The sequence below is a fragment of the Stigmatopora nigra genome, chromosome 7 (genome assembly GCF_051989575.1).
Source record: "Stigmatopora nigra isolate UIUO_SnigA chromosome 7, RoL_Snig_1.1, whole genome shotgun sequence".
Classification (NCBI taxonomy): Eukaryota; Metazoa; Chordata; class Actinopteri; order Syngnathiformes; family Syngnathidae; genus Stigmatopora; species Stigmatopora nigra.
This window is the reverse complement of record NC_135514.1, coordinates 4,453,938-4,460,927: the sequence shown is the minus strand read 5'-3', so window position 1 is coordinate 4,460,927 and position 6,990 is coordinate 4,453,938.

Below are 6,990 nucleotides of genomic sequence, written 5' to 3'. Positions count from 1 at the left end.
TTGCAAAATCTTAGTTTCAGCACACACCAGCCTGTCACCTCTTATTCAAAAAATATTTGACATTGTAAACCTTGGTTTACTTAATGAAGCTACCTTGTAAATTCACTCCTTTTTAGTATCAATTGGTATATTAATTACAAAGCATTGTCAAACATTTAGAGTTGCGGTTTTTGGTGTGATGTTTTTTTTCAAAGCATGTAACAATCACAACAAAAATATGTACAAGTGGAGATAATTAAGCAGCTCAATGGATGAGTGGTTAGCACGTCGGCCTCACACTTCTGGGGTCCTGGATTCAAATCCAGTTTGGTCCTTTTGTGTAGAGTTTGCATGTTCTCCCTGAGTGTGTGTGGGTTTTCTTAGGGTACTGTGGTTTTCTTACACATTCCAAAAATTTAGGTAGATTAGACACTTTAAATTGCCCCAAGGTATGTGGGTGAGTGTGGGTGCAATCAGCTGGCCACCCATTCCAGCCCCAAATCAGCTAGGACAACCTCCAGCACCCTCATAACCCTTGTGAGGATTAAGCCATTCAGAAAATGATTGAACGAATGAATGTGGACAATTGTAAGATCTTTACACTTTACCACCTCTCACTTATTTTGAATTCGCATAGCTTGGATGTCCAGAGTTAACTGTTTCAGCGACTAAATTTCATCGCATTTTTTTTGCTCGTGTGACTGATCCATTAAAATCAGGCTTACGACCAATGATAATTATGACCAATTGGAGCTTCTTGCCTTCATTTGCACTAGTACTTAATAGTACTAGCAAATTCTGAATCAAAATGTTTTCTCTCACATTGTCCATTATTTGGTCTTGTCATCTGCGTCAACCTTATTTAAGCGGGCACAAACAGCTGTTCTAATTAATTGCAAAAAAATTGGATTTTGAAAAATGGCTCGGTTTGTGCAACATTGAAAATCAGTGATGTGAGGACTAGCTATTGTGTCCATCATTATTGTCCTTGGTTGACTTAAATATAGCAGGTCAAGAGAAGCCACACGACTTTAAATATGTATTTCTGCAACGGTAATTAGAGACTGCATGTTAAGCGGTCACTGAGCCCAGGACAAGGTTTGGCTAAAGAAAACAAAAACAAAGCTTCCACACTGAAAACAGTTTGACAATATGTCAGAGTCATGCAGTAATCAAACATTCTTGGAAAGGTGAGTTTTTGTATGAGTTACATTTATTGAACTATCAGCACTGCACCAGCATGAGGCACGATTTGGTCATGAACCGTACTTTAGAAATGTGAAGGAGTTGATGGGAATTTATAGAATAGATGCGATACATTTGTGACAATTACCGCATTTTCTCGCATATAAGCTATATTTGTAACAAAAAAAAAAGTATGATTGAATCAAGGGTACGGCTTATATGCGCAAAAGACTTGCTATACTCTTTTTCACCAGTAGATGCTGGGAAAATAATATTTAGTATCCGTTGGTTGTTTTCAGTTTGGCAGTAAGAAAACAACCATTACTGATTCAGACAATATCTCTGAAATACCCCGTGCAATGATTTTCCCTTCAAAGTAACATATTTGTACTCCCTATTAAAATTTATATATATATATATAAAAATTGTACCCTAGAAATTGTAAAATTCAATGATTTAAGGCAATTCTAAGGGCTTGGCATATATGCAGGGGCATCTTATTTGCGACTAAATACTGTATGTAGGCTGCTTTACAGTGGTTAAACCTAGGGGTGAATGGCTGGTTCCTTATCATAATAGCCACATTAGGTCCTTGTTCAGGTTTAAGTGCCAAGCTCTCACGACATGCTCAGCATTTTTTAACATAACATGTATTTCTGTATGTACTTCAACCTGTGACAACACTTCTAATTAAACTTGGCCACCTGCGGCAACAGTTGGTGAGTATGGACACTAAAGTTATTTTTGTACTACCCTTTTTAATACTGCTTAATATCTTATCCTATTTTAGACGGAAATTGCCAAGCAACATTTATTTCCAGACATCTGGTAATCTTGACTTGCTTCTTGTTGCAGCAGTAAAAACAGTGTTGCTTTTTAGTGGGTACTCTTCTTAACCTCTACAGGCCAGCCTTTCAATGTTTGTTTGTTTTTCGAAGCAACTTTCAAATACAAAAAAAACACGGTATGGATCAGATATAGGCTACACAAGCTGGCTACCCTAAGATCCTTCCACCATTGCAAATCCTTTAAATGGTGCTCCATTTGTTTTCCACTCTCAGAGCTCTACTTCCGCAAGTAAAAGCCACTTTTAAAAGCCGCTCATAAAACACCACTCTCGCTTGTCACTTTTACTCATATTGTGGTCATGTAAGTTATTAAGCATATGGTGCCAAAGAAGACTATTTCTGTTATGAAAGAGTAATACAAAAATGAAGAGAATGTGATTGTGCTCAAGCAATCAAGTGTTTCAAAGAAAAAAATGTGGTTGCAAAAAGAAACATTATACACAAAGTAATAATAGAAATTAAATATGGATGTGTGGAGCATTTTTCTCCAGTTCAATGTGTGTTACTTGAAAAGTGTGATCTAGGGAGTGTTACGGCTCTGCTGATCAACCTCCTTCTTGTCTCCCTTCCAGCAGATATAAGCGTCTTGAGTCAGCCTGGAAGAAGGTTTTACTGTTCACACGTTTCTGTCTTGCTAACCTCAAAAGAGTTTTCTCTTCCCTCCCTGCAAAATAGCGCTCCTTGTGATCCTTCCGCACCGCCACTCAGCAGCACATCTGACACATCTGGGAACCCAGAGGATTAAGTGCTCTGTGTTTAAATGTGTTTTTGAAAAATGAGAAGGCGTCAAAGGGTTGCAGGATGGGAGCCATGACGCAAGCATTGAGCAGATTGGTCAAACTTTGAAAACATGTGAAAAGCGAAAAATACTGGGGCATCAAAATTTGTTTATGAGCAGTATTCAAAGGGAACCCAGCACCATGTATAAATATCAAGAGTTCCAAAATCTGCAAAAGAACTGAAATAGTCATATAACTTTGTGTATTAAGTCATCGTCAAATTTAAAATTAATAACACGCGTGTATACACTTGTGCTTGTGTGTATACACATAAATATACATGTGTCTACTTATTTATTTACAACTGATTTATTGATTATTTATCTGTTCATTTGTTGTTGTTATTGTGCACTTTGTGGCGAGGCTCTAAATTTCATTATACTTGTATAATGACAATAAAAACATTCAATTCAATTAATATAAAACCTTTACTGCAGCCAAAGCTGCGACACATAAAAAAAGCATCAATGATAACCAGGGCGGCCCTGCGGATGAGTGGTTAGCGCGTCGGCCTCACAGTGGGGGACTTGGATTCAAATCCAGTTTGGTCCAAATGTGTGGAGTTTGCATGTTCTCCCGAGGCCTGCGTGCGTTTTCTCCGGGTGCTCCGGTTTTCTTTCACCTTCCAAGGACATGCTTGGTAGGGTGATTGGACACTGTAAATTGCCCCTAGTTATGAGTGTGAGTGTGCATGGTTGTTTGTCTCCTTGTGCCCTGCGATCGGCTGGCCATCAATTCAGGGTGTCCCTCCCCTCTGGCCCAAAGTCAGCTGGGATAGGCTCCAGCACCCTCGCGAGGATAAAGTGGTTCAGAAAATGAGATGAGACAATTAAGCATTCTTTGTGTTTCAAATGTTAAACTTTTAATGGATTAAAATTGCCTGGAATAAAGGTGAGTTGTTGTAAAATACTAAGTAAAAATGTTCATCATTGTTTCTACTGACACACTGCTTTATAGCATCAAGACCACAAAAATCACGACTATTCTTCGTCATCTTCAAAACATTGTCATTGAATTGGGAGGACAAACCACCCCGTGGAGTGCGGTAAGCAAGCCACCATCTTTTCCACATTCAATATGTCGGGACAATATAGGCGTGGTTATACCTATTGTCGACGCAGCTGCGTAAATTAAGTACATGTGCAGTACCTCATCCTTTCGAACAGCCTTTCTATGCTGACGGACGACTAGCACGCCAACGAGGTAAGCGATTTACTGGCCTAAGTGCATTTTTATCACGCTACCGGTCGGACTTTGGAGATTGATTTGTTTATTATAGAATCTACAAGTATTCATCCAAATTAGATAAAAGCTTAAAACATTATAATGTTGTGTAACTCAATGATGTAATATGCGATCTATTTTATGAATGATATTGCCATGGTGAGGTTTTACTGAACATAAGTTGTGATTTACTTTTCCCCTCCTATAGGAAAAAGTCCATAGTGCTCCTGCATCTGCTGGTAAGTGGCCAGATCTCTAAGGCAAGAAGGATTTTCTAAAGATTTGAAACTTAATTTAATATTGGCATGAAAGTACATTTTGGAGCAGCAATTTTCTTTTGGTACAATTAAGACTTTAACTGTTTTTTTTATATATATATATGTATATATATATATATATATTTTTTTTGGCAAGATTTAATTGTTAGTTATGAATTGACTATGTCTTGTCTTATGTCTACAGGTGGAGAAAAGACTGGCCACACCAATCAACACTTCAATATGTTGCCAACTTCTAAGTGTGCAAGAGTTAAAATGTTTTCCTGTTAATAAAAAAAAAACATTGAACATGACATGTTTCTTGCATTTTTTGCTAGGTTAATGTGAAGAATAAGACATATATACACTCCTGTGTAGAGTTTGAATGTTGTTCCCTGTGTTGTGTGGGTTTTCTCAGGGTACTCCAGTGTCCTCCCACTTTCAAAAAACATGTATGGTTGTCTGGTTGGACACAAGCAGTGGAGTGTTAAGGAAAAAGTAAAGAAGTGACCTTTAAACTCAACAGTTTTCTATTCATTTTTGAATACCAATAAAATGTATGGTATGTTTGGGCTAAAATGTTTTGTATCATATTTTATTTTTTTTTTACCCCTACACCGTCTGTATTCTTTTATATGAATAGAACAACTCCAAGATGTTTGATTTCTCCTGTTGCTTTCAACCAGAAATCCTTATAAAGAAATAGTTGAACCATCCTTTGAATATACATATCTTGGAAACACATTCAATAATTAAAACCCTTTGTGGTAAGAGTTTACATGCCATGAATCATTTTGCTTTCAGGTTTTTGCATGTGAACAATACCACATGGACAGTCAAACCTTGGATGAAGATCAATCCAATTGAATGGCGGTCTACTTGAACTTTCCTACTAACATCTGGTTATAATCAGCTTAGCAAAACATGCCACAGGACATTTAACACTGTAAAGACAAATAAAGACAACATTTCTCAAGCAGCAACATTCAATCAAATTTAAAGTATTATCAGCCTTTATGGAGTTGATCATTTATACAATCAGTCCTGCTGGAGGACTGACATTTGCTCAGGTCCATTTCTGTATACAGTAATACCTTGACATACGAGTGTCCCAACATATGAGAAATTTATGATGGGAGGAAAATTTCGAGCAAATTACCTGTGTGCTGTCCGTGTGATTATTGTATGCATTTTTGCCGATTGTGTCCCCCATGAGTTCCCTTTCCTTGCGTGATCAAGACTGTGTATTTGGCAATCAATCCCTGTCTGTCTATTTAAACCCTGTGTGTTTGTGAGTCCTTGTCCGATCTTCGGCTTTGTTCGCGTCATGCCATGTCATGTTTCAAGTTACTCGTTTCCCCATGTCTTCCATGTCAGGTTTGGTTTTGTTATATATATTAAGTCCTTTTTATTTTCTTGAATCCTCTCCTGCCCCAGTCATTAAAGTTTTCGTTAGAGCACTGCACCCACTCGTCCCTGCATTTGTGTCCTACTCTACGTACCATGCCGCACAACACTTAACAGTAATATTTTTCTTTTGGTGTTTTTTCAGAGGGAGTGCAATGGATTAATTTTATTTAGTTATTTTGTATGGGGAAAAATTATTTGTATACAAGTAAATTGACTTACGAGCACAGTCCCGGAACGCATTAAGCCCGAAGAAAATTAGCCTGCCTATATAAACCTGATAGTAAAGTGAACTTTTGCAGAGTACAAATACTCCAATGCATTCAGGATTTGTGTATCGTCATAGTCAACTATCCACATGTTTTGTGCCACTATTATGCGCATTCTGGTGCATTACACAAAGCAAACACAGCAGAAACATTCCCATACATCCCCTCCCAATTCCAATATAACTGCCGTCCTTTCACAGCATTTTGCTTACCATACTTCAGCAACAGCATTTTAAAGTAGAAATGGATTTCAAATATCTAACTGAAGTCAGTGTAATGATGTGTCAGATGTGGTACAAACACCAGAGAGGGAAAGGCAATTGTGCTTATGACTTTTATCAGAAATGGCCCTTCTTTTAGAGAAAAGTGGCCAGTGGCTTTGGGTATTTAATTTAACGCACATTATGATGACCATGATATGCATATTTCTCACCAAGCTGTCAAACGCTTACAAAATTTCACCATAAGCTCATACTTATACAACATCCGTTACCTCTTAATATCCCACTAGGCCAGATGGTCAGCATTTACATATCATCGTCTTTCACAGTCAATCACAAGATTCTCCCAAGGAGTTGCAATTTCTTTGTCAAGGTAGTCATCACTCTTGCCGAGTAAAAGACCCCCTGCAAATTTGAAGGCCGTACACGTGTGGTGATCCTTCATTAGTGTCGTGGATGAATTTTTTCTACATTCAAATTAGTGCTGTACCCATCAAATGGGATGGAACTACACTCTGCGTCTAATAGTGTGTCAGTGATGCGCAAACGTAAAGAAAAGAAATACATTTATTCACCCACCCATCCAATCTACCTCAGAGTAGCATTTGCAGAATTGCTTTTTTTTTTACATTTACATTTTTGTAACTTGGTAGAATGATGGTTTGTGTAGGAATACACCATTTATTAAAAGTGCAAAAAGGGTAAGAATAAGGAATTTTGCTCACTGTTTCAATTTGAATATGAGACAGCTCTTGAGGTTTGGAAAAGTTTGTTTTCTGTCACTGAGGTAAGATTTCTATGAGTAACACTTCATTAATTTT